The 18,536-nt window shown below is 34.5% G+C and overlaps 1 long non-coding RNA gene across 2 annotated transcripts in view; it reads right to left on the reverse strand.

The window, feature by feature from the left end:
* Positions 1–18,536, reverse strand: part of LOC138845229 (uncharacterized) — a 134,762-nt gene that overhangs the window by 14,427 nt on the left and 101,799 nt on the right. Inside the window, exons 3-5 of one of the 2 annotated variants that reach the window (XR_016220576.1) lie at positions 16,537–16,598; positions 14,434–14,674; positions 1,588–2,133 (exon numbers count right to left, since the gene is read on the reverse strand). This is a non-coding gene — a long non-coding RNA (uncharacterized LOC138845229). Of the gene's footprint in view, positions 1–1,587; positions 2,134–14,433; positions 14,675–16,536; positions 16,599–18,536 lie in introns of those variants that run through there. The other variant, XR_011382123.2, reaches the window with a different exon arrangement.

Genomic DNA, 18,536 nt, shown 5'->3' on the forward strand with positions numbered 1-18,536 from the left:
GACTTCTTGTATCATTACAAGAACATTTTCGACACTTGGAGAAACATGGCATACCAACATAGATGATAGAATGCCAGGAATTTTTTGCAATTTGATTTGTATGGAATCACATAATATTAACTTAATAACATTTCTAATATTTTGAAACATAAAAAGAAGAAGAGGTCCTCAGGAACCCAAGTCTTTTCTTTAACTTAATGAGAAAGCATGGTTCTGAGGGTCAAAATCACCAACACAAAATCTAACAGCTTGGTGATGGATCTGGGTCAAAATCAGATCTACTGGCTCCCAGTTGAAAGTCTCCACTATTTTATCTTGACTTTCTCTAGGAGATTATCATATACATGTTATTGCATTCTTTAAGTATCTATATATTCTTTGAAAAAATAATTCCTTAGATTTCTACAACAATGGGTTTTTTCCTAAAAAATATTTATGTTTTACTTTTCCCATGAAGTTTATATAATTTAGCTGAGCGGTGAAAGTGAAATGGAATATTGGTGGCTCCATCTCCTTTTCTCATCCTCATTCCATCATGATGGTTCTGTGGTGTATCAAGGCAACTGCGTCGAGGAGACCAGGAGATTGTGATTATTTAGAGTGATTCGTAACTATTGAGTTGGTGCAATTCAAAAGAATTTTAGAAGTTTGTACATAAAATCTACAGAGTGTAGCATTTGAAGATAAATTAGGGTTAATCATTAAACATCATCAAGATAAGTGAAATATCTAGAGTGTATTGAAATGAAAATGTATCTGATTATTGTATTTTGGATATTGCTCTAACAATCCCATGGCCCTATCAGTGAATGAATGAGTTAACCAAGGGGCTACATGTTGGCCACCAATGTTGAATAATGTATCAAATTCATAACGGAGTTGGATGAGATACATGGCTCATAATTACACTTCCTTATCTGAATCCCAACTCTCACTTTTTAGGCTGGCAAGTTGGCATGAGGTCCATACCTTTCTGTGCCTTAGTTACTTAAAATGCAAAATCAAGATGCTAGGGCCCACATCATAAGAATAAACTAAAAGAGTATCTAGCATATTATAATTGTAAATAAACTAAAATATTTGTTATGAAATGGAACACATAAATAAATGTAATCAAGAGGAGGAAGTATTGGGATGAATGATTAGGAAGCAGTGAGTGACTTTGAAGCTGGTAGTCATAGAAAAGTGTTAATATAACAAATCCAGTGCCATGTGCTGGAGGAATTAGAGATACTGAGGCAACAATTACAAATGACATGTAAAGTAAAGTTATCCAGATATACGTACAGCTTATTAAATGTTTGTTAATTATTTGGCATGTCTGAATAAAATGACACTTTTAATATTCTGAAATAATATAATATTTGTTACTCTTAAAATATTTAAACTTCAGTTGTATTGTGCATTAACTATTGGTTACATAAGCTGTTCTTAAAATAATGCTTCTATACCAAAAGAATAATAAAAGCAAAAAAAATTATAGAACGTTAATAATAAATTAGTTACATTTGCTATTACTAAAAATAAAGACCATTTAGCATTCACTTCATAATCTATAGGAAAATAAAGAAAATAGTATTTCCTCTGTTATTTTTAAATGATTTGTTTAATGACCATTTAAGAGAAACTTTATAATTCACAATGATAGATAATAAAAGGAAATAGAATTACAGTAATTTTGTATCACAAAACCACAAACAGACACCTAAAGATCTGAAAATCAGGAAACCAGAACCATTAATGGGAACTCAGGTAAAATATGCTGCTTGTATCGTTTAATAAAAGGATAAAGCTCTGACCATTATAAAGTTGAGGGTTTTATAATTGAGGGTTTCCTTTTTCGCCTTTCCAGAAAGTTAGGCCCATTTTTGTGCTGCAGCAGTTGGGAAGTGTTAACCTTTCTGTGACCATTTCCACCCTTAGAGCATCTTGACCGTAAAGAACTGCTTAATATTCTACTCGTTTTACCAGATCCCTCGTCCTTTTAAAAAGGGCTAACAAATAAACCAAAAGGAAATTGAGAATATTTCTAAGTTCAGAGAAAAAAATCTAGAGGCAAATATAGAATATCTTTTGTATACATACATTTCTTACAGGTCGTACTCTGCTCTCTTCTTTCCTGCAGTGGGGAGTCTAATGGACCACAAAAGAATGAGTGTTTGGGGTAGAGACATATGCAATCTCAGTAGTCTCAGCGTTATTGATCATTGTGAAGAGAACAAGTGCTAGCCATATTGTAGCCATGTCTTTCTCATAAGAATGGAACTGATATTGAAGCATTGTAACATTCAGTTGTAGGACACCTTGAAAAGTTCATAGAAAAATGGACTTAAAAGTATATTTGAGAGAAATTTTTTAAAAGTTCATGTATTTTTTACATAATAAATATTTCCATGAGCTCTTTGAAGACTTCTCCTTTTTTTTGTCTCAACGAATTTGTTTTTCTTTCCTATTTTCTTGGAAATTTTGCCAGTTAAGACACTAAAACATACATAGTCTGTTTATTTGGTATGAAATCTGGACCTGCCAAAATCAGAATTATCATTCTGGACAGTGGTCACAATAATTTTTTTCCACATTCAAAATCTGCTTAAAGGAGTATTTTCTGCAGGTGGCACTGTGGTGTAGTGGGCTAGCCTCTGCCTGCAATTCCAGCACCTCATATGGGTGCCTGTTTGTGTCCCGGCTGCTCCTCTTCTGATCTTGCTCTCTGCTAAGACCTGGACAAGCAGTAGAAGATGACCCAAGTGCTTGGGACCCTGCACCTGTGTTTGAAACCTGGAAGAAGTTCCTGGCTCCTGGCTTCAGATTGGCCCAGCTCTGGCTATTGCAAACATTTGGGGAGAGAACCAGTAGATAGAAGACCTTTCTCTCTGTCTCTCCCTCTCTCTGTCTATAACTCCACCTCCTAAAGAAATAAATAAAATCTTTTTTAAAAGATTAGAATACTTTTAAAAATCAGTCTAAAAAGTAAAAAAAAATTGTTTTTTAACCATTAAGACCATATTTTGCCCATGTGTGATCTTTAGATACGAGAAATTCTCTTTCTCTTTCTCTCTCCTAATGTTTCTGGAGGCTTATCAGTACTCCAATTCAGTCAGAGCTAAGCTGCTGAGCTTCCTATTATTTGCATCTCGTAAATTATTCCTTGTAAGCAGTTTTTTCCAATTCCATTGTTCTCCGCTTTCGGAGCTAGATTCCTTTAATTATTTGATAATCCCACTCATGAAGCAGAATATACATTCAGACTGAGGAATGTCCAACAGAGATGCTCACAGCCATGGGAGCATTTAATGCATTCACAACTTGTGAAATGCACACTTATTTATTTAGTTGCACTTCATGAGTAGACATTTGCCTATTTTTAGAACTGGAGACACTTGGAAAACAGCTTCGTTTCAAACTTTCTGTTACTTCACACATTTACGGCAGTATCTGATTTTGACTTTCTTCCACTATACACTGGAAATTAAAAACAAAAAAAAAAAGCTTTCTTTCTCATCTTAATATTGCCAGGAAAAGTTGTGGTGTTTCTTTTCAAATTCCTTACTTTATCCTTTTAATATAAACCAAAGTATGTAAGTAAATTCATACCACACTTTGATTTGGCTCTGAAGTAGCTAAAAGCCAAATTTTCAGTCCATTATCTTTGTGATACCTCGAATTCTTATTCATGCATCATAATTAATCTTCATTATTAATATTAATCCATTTAATCAGTTGTTTTATTTTTCATTTTTATCTTTATTTATTTTTCTCCTGCTTTATAGCATATATTAGTAGAAACCACTTCAATATCCCCTTAGGGATGAGGTATGAAGTAAGTAAACCAATAGACTTAAAAACCCACTCCTCTCAAGTTTTTTTGAATAGGAAAATAGGTAAATTCCAAAATCCATTTTTACATCTCTGGAAGAATCAACGGATATTTACCATGATTTTAAATACATGTAAAATGCCATGAGGAGAATCAGATTAACCACAAAAATTTTAGCTGTCTTATATTTAATGGTTATTCATGGGGCCCTCACCATGGCTCACTTGGTTAATCCTCTGCCTGCAGTGCCAGGTTCTAGTCCCGGTTGCTCCTCTTCCAGTCCAGCTCTCTGCTGTGGCCTGGGAAGGCAGTGGAAAATGGCCCAAGTGCTTGGGCCCCCACACCTGCATGGGAGACCAGGAAGAAGCACCTGGCTCCTGGCTTCGAATTGGCGCAGCACCGGCCATAGCAGCAATGGAAGGAAGACCTTTCTCTCTGTCTCTCTCTCTCTCTCTCTCTCTCTCTCTCACTGTCTATAACTCTACCTGTCAAATAAATAAAAAAATAGCTATTCATGGTTCTTATTATTCATTTTAAAATGAGAATATAAATAATTTTCTGGAAGGATAAATTTTTTGACCTGATAAACAGATAATACTTCTGTGATATTAACCATCTACTACTAACTACACAGGTATTTGGAATGATTGTTACCAGTTATGTTTGTTTGCTGGCAGAAACAATATATCTACTTTTCAAAAATGCTAGAAGAGACCAAATGATGTCCCAGGACTTTGAGGACAGGTAAAGCAGCTTATCAAAATGCCTGAAGAAATCATCATTGCAGGCACATGGAATTATCAGGAGTGAGCTAACTGTTACTACCAAATGCATACAGAGTAAAAATTGCATTATTCAATCCTTATAAAGTGCTGCATTTAGCTGTGCACAGATGAATACTCTATCAATATTTTTCTCTACCTTCTTCCCATACAGCCCTCATGAATCCAAAAGGGGAGTTTTTTTTTTTCTTTTATCATTTAATCATCTCACAAATAATTAAACAACTTCAATGTAGTTGGAATCTCTATTGCCCTTGGAACATTGATAAATCTGACTCAAATATGCATTTGCAAAACCCAGTCAAACTTGCTGCCTTCCTTACCAACTCTATCACTAGCTCCTTGTGGACACTTCAGTTCTACACCAGCACAGACCTGGTACAAAACACTGCTGTCTGTTATGTGGAGGATACACACCATTTTAGAGGAGTGAAGCAGGCGACAGTAGTGACAGCAGTAAAAGAGAGAATTGGTGAGCTGTTTATAACAACACAGAAAGTGCATGAAGCAGTCTGAACAAAGATACATGGAAAATTAACTATGTCTTTTATTAACTTGAAACATCAGCAAATACTACAAGACTCCAATCCCAACTCAGAAAACTAGGGAATTCTGTGATAAGTATAATTAGTGTAAAGTTTGATTTTATATCCTGAAACTTTTTATTTCCTCGTTCCAATTTTGATGCCATTAATTTCTTTCTTCTCATTAATTGCTCTTGCTAATACTTCCAGTGCCATCTTGAATGAGAGTGGAGAAAGTGGACATTCTTGTCCTGTTCTGATACTGAGGGGTCACGCTTTCAACTTTCCCTCATTCAATATGATATTGGCTGTTGGTTTTTAATACACAGTCTTTATAATTTTGAGATGCTTCTTTAATAACTAATTGCAGAGAGTTTTATCACAAAGACGTGTTGAATCTCATCAAATGTTTTCTCTCTATCGACTAAGATAATCATATGGTTTTTGTTCTTCAGTCTGTTGACATGATTTATGACGTTTATTGATTAATGAATGCTAAATCACTCTCAAATCTCTGGGATAAATTCCACTTGGTCATGACATATGATTTTTTGATGTAATGTTGGATTCAGTTTGTTAATATTTTATTGAGGATTGTTGCACATATAGTCATCAAGGATATTAGTCTTTAGTTTTCTTTTTGTATTGTGTCTTGTTTGGTTTTGGTGACAGAGTGATGCTGGCCTCATAAAAAGCATTTGGAAGAGTTCCATCCCATTCAATATTTAGGAATAATTTGGAAAGTATTAGAGTTAGTCCCCTTTACATGTTTTTAAAAATTCATTAGTAAAGCCATCAGATCCTGGACTTTTCTTTGATGTGATACTTATAGTTCCTGCTTCAATGTCATTGCTTATTGTAGGTCTATTTATAGTTCCTATATCTTCTTGATTTAATCTCATTGGATTATATATATCCAGGAATTTATTTCTTTGAAGTTTTCCAATTTGTCAGCATATGATTTTTGATTATAGTTTCTTATATTTATATTTCAGTGTTGTTGATTGTAATATCTCCTTTTTATCTCTAATTTCATTTTATTTGAGCATTTTTTTCTTTTCATTGTTAATGTGGCTAAGGCTTTGTTTATCTTTTGAAAATCTATTTTTATATTTTGTTGATCATTTAATGATTTCTAATTTCAATCTTTACTGAAGATTATTTGAGATCTTTCTACTTTTTAACATAAGCACTTATTACTGTAAACTTCCCTCTTACTACTTCCCTTACTGTTTCCCACAGGTTTCAGAAAGTTTTTTTATTTCATTTTTAATTTCAACACAAAGGCATTGATCATTTAGAAAGATGTTAATTTAAATTTATTTGGAAATTCTATCATTCTTATTGTTCATTTCTAGTTTTATTCTTTTGTGGTCTGAGAAGATATATGGCATGATCTCAATTTTATTGAGACTCAATTTGTGGCTTAATTTATGATTTATTTTTAAAAATGTCCCATATGCTGACAAGGATGATGTATATTGTTTAGTTGGTGGATGGAAATTTATGTCAATGGAATAGAATAAAGAGCCCAGGAATTTATCCACACAAATACAGACAACTTATTTTTGCCAAAGGTGTCAAGAATACATATTGGGGAAAGAATTATTTTCACTAACTGCTTCTGGGAAAATGATGCATATATGTAGAAGAATGATACATACAAACATAGATGTCTGGATTTCACTCTTGATAGTGTTTTAAATAATTACTTATATTATGCTTACTAATCTCAAAGACATACCTTGGTTTCCTAAATTATGTTTTAAGTGTATTTGTTTTAATTACTCTCTACTGCATTGAAACTTTGCTACAGTATTTTCTTGCAAAGAATAGAAAAATGATTTAAATTTTAAAACTACCAATTGGATATAAGGTTTGAAATTTTAAACACTGAAAATTCTAAATAAGTAGATATATTCATATTTTTTTTAAAAAAGTAGATCTCCACTTGTCATCTCATATAAAAATCAATTTAAATCAACTCAAGATGAATCAAAGATACAAATGTAATACTGGAAACATGAAACTGAAAATATTGGGCAAATTTAAAGATACTGGTTTAGGTGTTGACTTCTTGGATAAGACCCTAAAAGCACAGACAACAAAAGTAATGGGATGGTAACAAACTTCAAACATCTACACAGCAAAGGAAACAATCAATACACTCAACTGAAAGAAAATATTTGCAAGCTACTTAGCTAACAAAAGATTAATAGTCAGAATATTTCAGCAACTCAGCAGCAAAAAAACAACCAAACCAGTTAAGAAATGTACAAAGGAACTGAATAGATGAATTCTCAAGAGAAGAAATACAAATTACCAAAAAATCTATAAAAAATGCTGGACACCACTAGCCATCAGGAAAATGGAAATCACAAGCACAATGAGATGAGATATCACCTCATCCCTATCAGAACAGCTACTGAAGACAGAGAGTAGCAAATGCTGGAGAGGATGTAAAAAAAAAAAAAAAAAAAAAAGAACTCTTATTCACTGTTGATGGGAATGTAAATTAGTGCAGCCACTGTGGAAAACAAAATGCAGATTTGAAAAAAAAAAAACACCACCACAAATAGGGGCCAGCACTGTGTCTTAGCAGGAAAAGCAGCCTCCTTCAGTGCTGCATCCCATATGGCACCAGTTCACGTCCTGGCTGCTCCACTTCCAATCTATCTCTCTGCTATGGCTTGGGAGGGCAGTAGAAGATGGCCCAAGTCTTTGGACCCCTGCATTACATGGGAGACCTGGAATAAGTTCTTGGCTCCTGGTTTTGGATTGGCTCAACTCTGGTCATTGTGGCCATCTGGGGAGTGTGAAACAGGGGATGGAACACCACTCTTTCTCTCTCTCTCTGCCTTTCATTCTCTCTCTGTAACTTTGCCTTTCAAATAAATAAATAAATCTTAAAAAATAAACAACTACAAATTAATGTGTTTGATTTGGTAATGCCACTACTGGGTATATACAGAAAATACATAAACCTATTATGTCGAAAACATACCCGTTCCACTCTTTTCATAGCATCATTACTCACAATAGCAAAAAGATAGAATCAACCAATGTGTCCATCATTAGATGAATGAGGAAAGATCATGTGGTATAGATGTGCAGTGGAATATTATTTATAAAAAATCCTTTTCCTTGTAGCAAATTTGGAACTGGAAGATATCATGTTGAGTGAAATAATCCAGACACAGGAACATAAATACTGTTGTATTTGATAAGAAGGTGCAGCGGCCCAAGGACTTGAGCTATCTTATACTGCTTTCCCAAGCCATAGCAGAGAGGAGGTTCAGAAGAGGAATAGTTGGGACTAGAACCAGTGCCCTTATGAGATGCCTGTGTTTCAGGCCAAGGCTTTAACCCCATGGGCCACAGTGCCAGCTCCTTGCTTCAGCTTTAACCAGGCTTCCATTTCAGAAGGGTCTGTCCTGGAGAATCTACATTCAGTCCTTCAGCTTCCCCAAGTGAACACTTACCATCACCAGTGGTCTTTCTAAAACCACAGCTGAACTCTTCTTCTTCTTCTTCTTTTTTTTTTTTTTTTTTTTTTTTTTTTTTTTGACAGGGAGAGTGGACGAGAGAGAGAGACAGAGAGAAAGGTCCTCCTTTACCGTTGGTTCACCCTCCAAAGGCCGCCGCAGCCTGCATGCTGCGGCCGGCGCACTGTGCTGATCTGATGGCAGGAGCCAGGTACTTATCCTGGTCTCCCATGGGGTGCAGGGCCCAAGCACTTGGGCCATCCTCCACTGCACTCCCTGGCCACAGCAGAGAGCTGGCCTGGAAGAGGGGCAACCGGGACAGAATTCGGTGCCCTGACCGGGACTAGAACCCGGTGTGCCGGGGCCACAAGGCGGACGATTAGCCTAGTGAGCCGCGGCACTGGCCTTGAACTCTTTCTGAAAGGAAAAAGGAGAGCCCTGGCCAAGAATGTGCCAGTCAGGTGTATTTGTGAATGTGGCTTGGCACATGGTAAGCACTCAATCGATATCTGTTGAATCACTGAATGTTTTTGTTATTATCTAAACAACTAAACTTCTAAATTTCTTCAATGTGTGCACGTTACTACCTGTACACATCGCAACTTATCATCCCACTTATTTCTGGTCACATGCTGGGTCATGTGCTATGTTCAAGGACGTAACAGTTACCAAACAGCCACATTATGTGAGGTTACATTCATGAGAGGTATAGGGAGGAAAAAATACTAATATGCTGTGTTAAGAAGGTAACACATGAAAATAAATTAATTGGGTAAGGAGAACATTGGTAGTAAGGTAAAGCCACTCAAATAAGGTGGCATTTGAGAAAAGAACACATAAGCCATGTAAATATCACAGGGGAAAGTATTTCAGGCAATAACCTAAATGGAATATGTGCTTCACTTAAGATTGTGTTACACAATATATTGGCACTGTACACATTTTGGCTTTTTCTCTGAGTGAAACGGATATGGGATGGTGAATTTTGGATGGAGGGCAGATGTGATCTGGTCTTTTCAATGGGATTACCCTGGCTGCTGGTTTGAGAAATAATGTAGGTGAGAGAAGGATCACGGTTTGGTACACACTTTTAAGATTGTATCTTAAAGAATTTCATAAAATGTGACAACTGAAAAAGCCACAAGCCTAGGAGTGTATCATGTTGATTGTGCTACCATTTATTGAACTAAAATTTGAGGGAAATCTCTAAATATTCAACAACAGTTGAGTCCAAGCCAATCGACAGAAATAAAGTAAGAAGTTGTATGGGTCGGCAGGCAGTGATGTTGTTACTTCATGTAACTGAGATAAATTATAAAGCATGTTGTAAACATGAACCTAGAAAAAAAGACAACTGGAAACCCTATAGATTAAATTATTGAAGTAGTTTTGTTCTGACAAAATGAAATCAAAGGAAATTTGTACCTCCTTCTTTTAAACCCATCCCTTTTATTTGGATTGAATTACATTTATGTAATTATAATAATTCATTTTTTCTGTATACTATTTCTGGTCTATATGGATTGAATGCCTGATGTGTGTGATGTCCTTTGATAAATACTTATGATGATGTAATTACGGATTGCATGTATTTTACATTATCAAGGAATAGCCATGATTAGTTCTTTACCAATAAATGACATATTAGAGTCAAATTTGAATTACTTCACCTTCTTCCACTTATAATTTGTTCACTTATTGGGTTAAATATCGTTTTAGAGAATACTATAGTTTTTCTATAGATCTTCTGCATCGATTAACCAATAAATCTTATGGAGACATCTTTACGTGGTCCTTCAAAAGTGACCTCCATCTATGTGCAGGTCATGTTTATTCTGTGCCCCATGAGCCAAACTTAGAATGGTATTATCTTCTGTTTCTGTGTTCAAATAGCATTCAGTAGTCAGTGATTTCCACTTCCTTTTGTTCAACACTTGCTGATGTTTGTTAATTCCATGTCTATAAAATCATCAATGACACACTTCCATTCATTTTGCATCAATAAATATTTATTGCCTGAATTTTCTAGTGACTGTATTAGGAGAGTTTTCTGTAGTCATTTGACTCAGGCTTTCAGTGTCTACACTTCCAGGTTTTGTTTCTTGAACTTCTGACAAACATTATGAATACATTAAACTCAATTGTTTTGCCTACTCTACCAACCACAATTATGCTGCATTTGAGGCTTAAGACACTGTAAGTGTTTTTGGTCCCCAGTCTCATTACCTTCCTAACCTTCTCAGCCTCCATATGTATGCACCATCTGTTAAATCCTAAGCACTTTCTGACAGAATCCAAAGCAGTATCCCAGTATTCTCTTTCATCAGTCTCAGCAATTACATTTGTCAATTTGGGAAAGTGAAATGATTTGAAGTCATAGACGATCGTTGTGAATTTCACAAGCACATTAGGGAGTCTAGGGCCACAACTGTTGGTCCCTCCTAGTTTGTATTATTCAATTGTAAAATTCAATTTAATCTGCTCTGTTTCCTCACACTCAAAATCCAATCTTCTTAAAAACCTGCTTTCCTTGCTATGCTTCTTAGCTTGCTTAAGATGCATGTTTGATATGAGCCAGGGCATCAGCTGCTTTTCAGAAATTAAATCATTAGTTCCATTGTTTTATTTTCATCTCATGTTTTTACCCAATTACATATTTTGCAAAGTTAATTTCATCTTATTAATGTGTTCAATATAATCTGTTCAAATGATATGAGACTTTCACATCTCCAATAAATCTCCTGATCCCTTCTTGAATCCTGGCGATGGCAAAAGTGAGGTCATACCTCCCACCTTTTACCCTCTGGGCCCCTCAGAAGCCTAGTGAAAAGACTTGATGGTCTCTCCTCATTTTCCCTTGTTTCTTCTCCTAGAAAGCAGGAATATAATTCATCTAGGCTTGGTGCTTTGTCAACCTTTAATAGCTCTAATTGCCTAATTATCTGCTCGGATGCAATTATGAAACCTCCATACTGAGCTTGTTTCAGGGATATGCACACTGTTATATTGCTTGACTATGCGGCAGTTTGCTTCATAACCAGGGTACATAGCATCTATCAATGATGAGAGACGTTGCATGCCACACTGTTCTTTGCTTTGGGTCAAAGTGTCTGTCTTGTCTGAGTGCTGAAATACTAGAACTGATCAATCTAAACTTTTATCATAGATTAGACTCTAAGAATTTCCATTTTTATTTTGATTCTGTGAATTTGCTTGAGCTATGGCAATGTGCCCCTTACTTTCTTATGACATTCTGTGAGCAGCCCATCTGTGAAAAAATTGGTGTGAATAACCTTGTCCACATTTGAAAAAAATGAATAAAAATAGAGACCACAAATACATAACTTAACAAGCAAATTTTGGCACATGTATTCAAATGATCAGTGATAGAATTTTCCCTTTTAATTGTATTCAACTTTCATTTAAACCTTATTTTCAAATTCTAATAAGTTGATTGCTACAAAACCCTAGCTTATCCAAAATTATTGCTGATGATATCACTTCTCAGAGTTGCACAGCTATAGGCTCCATGAAGTGCCTTCTGATTAGAGATATAAAAATAAGGTGCCCACTTCTTTCAAAGTGTAATTGATTAAAATAAATTTTTAGATATTTAGATAATTGTTATCACGACTCATTGGATATAAGTCTTCTTAATTATGGAAAAACTTTTAGATTGGCTACCACACTTTAGATAATTATACCTTCTATAATGTTGTATAATATTTATTTTAATTTAATACTATGATGGTGCTAACTCCTAACTCTCATTTTAAAAAGCCAGTACATTTTTAAACATATAGCATTCATATAACAAATACGGTTTTGAATCCATGAGTGACAGCAAATAGAATAAAATAGGAGATTAGAAAAGGAAACATTTATTTTCACTACAAGTCCTGTGTATAATGGATAGTAGAGGTGGCAAGCAGTATAAGATAGCAATTCCCACCCCTTAGATTTTATAATTGCTCAGGTTCTCTTTTCTCCAAGTCCTTTATAGTGATTAATCCAATTCTATACATTATTCCTTAGCAACTGCCAAATAGATGAGGATAATCAGATGGAGAGTTATGCCAGACTCCAGTTGCTATCCTGCTGGCTGTGATGGTGTAAAATTCTGACTGTGCAATTTTGGCAGTACTATCGTATGATTGGATTGCTTTGGTGTCTTTATTAGTTTTCTATAACCAAATGAATTATCTCACAGTTTACATGGGCCAGGAGTCTGGATTTGACTCAGCTGGTCCTCCTCTCAGTGTGTCACAAATCAAGATTTAGTTCTCTGTGAAGCATGGAGCTCACATCACAGCCTATGAGGGTTTTGGCTGAATTCAGTTCCTGTACCATAACATTCTCTAGTGGTATAATGGATATGCAATTCCTGTGGCTACTGCACTGATACACTGCATCTTGAGATTGCCTTCCACGCTCTACCATGTGGTCCTCCTCATAGATGTTGACAGTACAGCTGTTGCTTCATTGAGGACAGTGGAGAAAATCTCTGTTACTTTGAAACTCCCTTTTAAAGCTTGGATTCTCAATCTCACTGTTTCTCTAGATATATAAAGATATAGATATATGTCTTGAGGTTGCCTTCCATGCTCTGCCATGTGGTCCTCCTCATGTATAGATAGATAAATATCTACATAAAGATAGTTATATATATCTATATAAAGATATCTATAAAGATATCTATCTATATAAAGATAGATATTTATATATATATAATGACATACATCTTTAAAAAGATATCTCTATATATATATCTATCTAATATATATATCTAATGATAGATATCTTTAAAAAGATTTGTGTATATATATAAAGATGTATATATACATGTGTATATATATTATATGTATATATACATATATATGTACATATGTATATATATTATAAAGATGTATATATACATGTGTATATATATAAAAAGATGTGTATATATTTATATACACATCTTTTTAAGTACTGTTGTTTGTTTGAAAGGCAGAGGATCAAAGAGAGAGAGAAAGAGAGAGAGAGAGATTTTCTGTTTGCTGGTTCACTCCCCAAATGGCTACAATAGGCAGCACTGGCACAGGCTGAAGCCAGGATCCCAGAACATCAGACTGACTGCCACATAGGTGGCAGCGGCTCAAGCATTTGGTTCTTCATCTGCTGCCTTCCCTGGAGCATGAGCAGGAAGCTGGGCCAGAGCAGCACAGCATTCCAACACAGATTTTTGGCTTTTATGTGGTGGTTTAAGCCATCACACCTGGATCCTGTTTTAAATGACTCCACTTCTGCAACAAAATGTATGCCATTGGAGACCATAAGAGTTAGTGAAATATGCCAGTCTCCAAAAGACAAATATCATGTTTTCTCTGATTCGTGATAACTAATATGGAGAGTACAAAAAATGTAATGTATATGAACAAAATTGACATCCTGAGATTTGGTTATTGTTTATAGCCCTTGTCTGTACTCAAGAGGAACAGTGGTCTATCTACATACTACTCGAATTTGTCATTTAGTGGACAATAAGTTCATGATTATAAAGTAAATTTAAAGTATGTCATCTCAAAAATTCTAAAAAATAAGAAATAAAGGATGAGGGCAGGTAGGTTTGTTATTATGTAACAAAATCTGTATATATGAAATGTTTGAAATATGTTCTCTTTAAATAAATCAATTTAAAAAAAAGAAATAACTCCCCTGATTAGGCTGGGATGACTCAAGATAATCTCCTTTCTAATTAGTTCAAAGTCAACATACTAGAGCATTAAATTACATCTTCAAATCTCCTTCATATTGTCAAACTCTGGTGGTTAGAAGTAACTCACCTGTTTTGCTTATACTCAAGGGAAGTAGAGTTTACAGAGTTGTGCAAGGTAGAAACTGCAGGGCCATCATAGACTTCAGCCAACCACAGGGTCAATACCAATGAGCTATTTCTCCATTTATCTTCAGCTCTGAACTCACTGCTCATCATTTTCTGCCCACTGCATTCAGCAGCTTGCCAGTCACTGGGTATTTTCTATAAGCAAGATGAACTGGATGCTCCAAGGGTACAAGAATCTCCAGCTATGTGTTAAGGGAAAATAGGGTAGTGAAGAATAGAGAGTGAATACCACTCTTCAGCCTTTAGACATGCAACAGCCACACATCAGGTGGTGAAGAATTCAGTCTCCAGATACAGACAGACCTGGATTTGATCTCCACACCCGACAGTTCCCACTAGATAACCTTGACAGCATTACTTAACTGTTTAGTTTACCTTTAATAATAGTACTGTCATTTAGTTCAAATATATATTTATATATCATATATATGACTATATATGATAAATACATAAAATATATAAAATTTCCAAACCTCGACTAGTACATAATTGCCCAAGTAAACAATGGCTATTACTACTAAAAACAAAGACCATTTATGTTCTCTTGTCAAGGCACAAAGATAAATGTTGTAGAGATTATTATTGATGTGGTATCAGAATGAACAGAATATGAACCACTTTATGAATTACACACAATCATTGTCACACAGTTTCTACTTCAAGCTCCCATAACTAAGCAGAATGGGAGATAGAGCAAGCATGTCCACCTTCATGGAACAGATAAAACAAAGAGGGAAATTTTAATTTCTTGATCAGCTACCTTATCTACACTAAGAAATAACTACCAATTAGAGAGGCTTGTAAATGAAAATACACCCATTGAGAAGCAGAAAATCTGATTTCTTGATATGAGTCATAGGGCTCCCTCCCCACTGGTCAGGAATCATAAACAAAGGGTTTTCCTTAAGAGTTGAGGTTTCAATTTATTACATGTGAAATTCTTCCTGCGTATTTGATATTATAAAATATTATACTTTAATTATTTTACTATGCTATGACTTTACAGTTATATATTCTTCCAATACTCACATAAATGGAAAATAAAATCCTATTTCTCTAAATAGACAAATGAGTCTACATGTATTTTATAGTTGCCTATTTAAAAGGAAATGAAAAATCATAGGAACTGGGAAGTGAGATTTTGGAATAAGAAAGTATTCTGAAGAAATTATGAAAATATGGTTGTCTTTCAGGCCCAATTATATGTATTGTTTTACTATGAAACATCTTGGAACTTCATGAAATTATTCAATTTAATAAAATAAAGTAACAAATTAGAGAAAAATTTTGTAAATGGGTAAATAACTGTGATAACAAGAAATTGTATATAAATAACTATGAAACATTGTCAGGTAGTCAATTTAGCAAATATTCTACTTCGTCTTGTGGATATCTTTCTGACTCAAAGAGATGTTAGTATCTAAAAATTGAATGCCCATGTCTAGTCTTCATTTTCTAGTCATGTGTGAAAGGGAACTACTGCATGGAATAGGATCCTACAGCTGCCCCTTCAAGCATTTATGAGTTAAACATTTACTAAATATGGAACAGAACTCTTAGCACCCCTTGCTTTAATTTATTTTTTTTTCAATGTCATGCTGCTTGTAATTTTGAATAACTGCTTTTACCTGCTGTGAGGAACAGTAACCACTGAGCATTGTGTTTTTGCTCAAATCCTATTTGTTGTTATGGAAACAGCATCTCTATTAAGTTTCCTGCTGCCGAACTGCTGTAGAAAATGTTACTTAAAATGTTCACCAGCAAAGGAAAGGGGCAAAGTGAATTCAAACAATACCTGACTATTCCTGTTATGTGACATGAAGACATTTGAAATACAAAATGTAAATAATGATGACTGGGCAACTTCATTATAGCAAATCAATGCATTGACAAAAGAAAAAGACTATTGTGTAAGTATGCAGATGAAAATAAAAAAGGACTAGAGTGGGTTATTCAATTTTATAGGGTTCAAAATGGTTTGGAGTTTATATAATAAAAGGTTGTTGATTTGATGGTTTCATGGGAGATGAAACATGAGGCTCACCTAGGTAGAAAGCTGGACTAAATTTTCTGTTATTCCAGGCATGTTCTTCTTCACAAATGTATCTGTATTTAAGCAACACAATTTCATGTCATTCATTTATTTTTAACACATGATAATAAATGTTTTAATTTACTTGCATAATTATACATCGAGGATATTATATAAGACTGTGCATCTTATATGTAATATACATTTGAATTTATAATCTAATGGGCTGCATTGGATACACTTCAGCATTTCAAGCTCTGTATCATATATTTAAATGATAAAGATAAACATAAAATAAGTGTTCAATTCCTATCACACAAAACTTTCATCCGTTTATCCTTTGTTTCCATGGAGAAAATCTAAAAACAGCACTTGTTTACACAACATAATTGAGTGTCAATATAATTTCTAACAGGGAAAGTACACAATGCTATATGGTTTCAAGTTGTACTAATGTTCTCTGTCAACATTCATAAAATGGAAGTGACTGTCTCTGCCATTTATTCTACAATTTCTATGGTTGAAACTGTGCTAAATCTTTCAGAGACAATATTTTATTTAAGCCTCTTTTAAACCATTTGAAGTTGGTAAAATCAATTTTTTACAAACAATAAACAAAAAAACCCAAAATACCAAATATAATCAACTTTCTCAAGAGCAAGTTGGAAAGAGATGGTGTAGATATTAGCTGAGGTCTTAGTTTCTTTAAATACCATTCAATAAGTACATTTAAGGTAGAATTTCTGCACAATGGATACTCAAATGTGGAAGCCTAACTTTTCAATCTAACTTGCAGGGGGTTGGGAGGGGGAAAGCTTGATTGGATTATTCAGAAATTGGCTTCAATCCTTATTTTATTTGCTGTGTATATTAAGTTATTTCTTTATGTAGGAAATGAATAGAAGTAGGCTGTTTATTTTTTACTTAATTATACAATAAGTAGACCTAGAAATACTGAATACATTTTCATGAATAAAGTTTTGATGATCTTTTTCATGTCAATTATAGTTACTATTTCCTATATTTGGGTGTAAATGTTTAATTGTATGTGTATATGTGTACATGTAAAGTACATAGTTTAAAAGAGAATGAGGCTCAGAAAAATACATTTTAAAATCAGAAATAACCAACAGTTGTATCTTTAAGCATCATAGACACATTGATCACATACATACTGTGTTTCCTGATTTGAATAGCATGTATCCATTAGAACCTTAAGTATTATAAGCTATGCCACACAATGTTGAGTCTAGACAATAAAATTCTGATTTCCTTTTCACTACCTTTACCTTACAATATGTTGTAGAATGTTCATTCATATTTTTAAAAGAAAATAATTGCATTGTATGTTAATTTCTTTGAAAATTTCCCATTATCTAAATCCCAGCATTAGTTGGTGACTTGTGCTAATAAGCCTACTGCATATATTTGGATTCTCCAAACACCAACTTGTTTGCAGTGAAAATGTTGACTTTGAGTCATAGAAATTATGGCCATCTCTCAATATGAAAACACAAATTCTTCAGAAATGGTTCCCAAAACTATAATTTTTATGATTACTGGAAAGAAAGTGGTTCTAAATGATACCTAAAACAAAACATTCCTGCTGAGTATATATGCAGAAACCATAGTCCAGAATAAAATATGTATACTTTCTTACACACCCATCGCATTTGTGGAATGAACAAACACCAAATCAGCACCAAATAGGAGGGTTACCATAAAACTGAAGGAAAACGGGACTCTTTCTGTGCTCTTACTGTTCACAGTTGCCTCTAAAATCTTAATAGCATTCAGATTTTGCAAAAGAAAACAGATTACAGCATGAGTTATGTGAATTTGAATAGCAACAAAGATAATAACAGGGGAAGTGAACGCTGTGATATTTCCCTCTGAATATCACCCAGTCCTGCAAACTCATCTTTAGGCTGAAAGATTTATTTATGTGGTTCCTGAGAATTCTGCTGCAAGAGCAGCCTGCAGCTCTCTCCATAGTGGTCTAAAAGGAGTCC

Source organism: Oryctolagus cuniculus, chromosome 14, assembly GCF_051225735.1.
Source record: "Oryctolagus cuniculus isolate XC-2025 breed Fujian yellow rabbit chromosome 14, ASM5122573v1, whole genome shotgun sequence".
NCBI lineage: Eukaryota > Metazoa > Chordata > Mammalia > Lagomorpha > Leporidae > Oryctolagus > Oryctolagus cuniculus.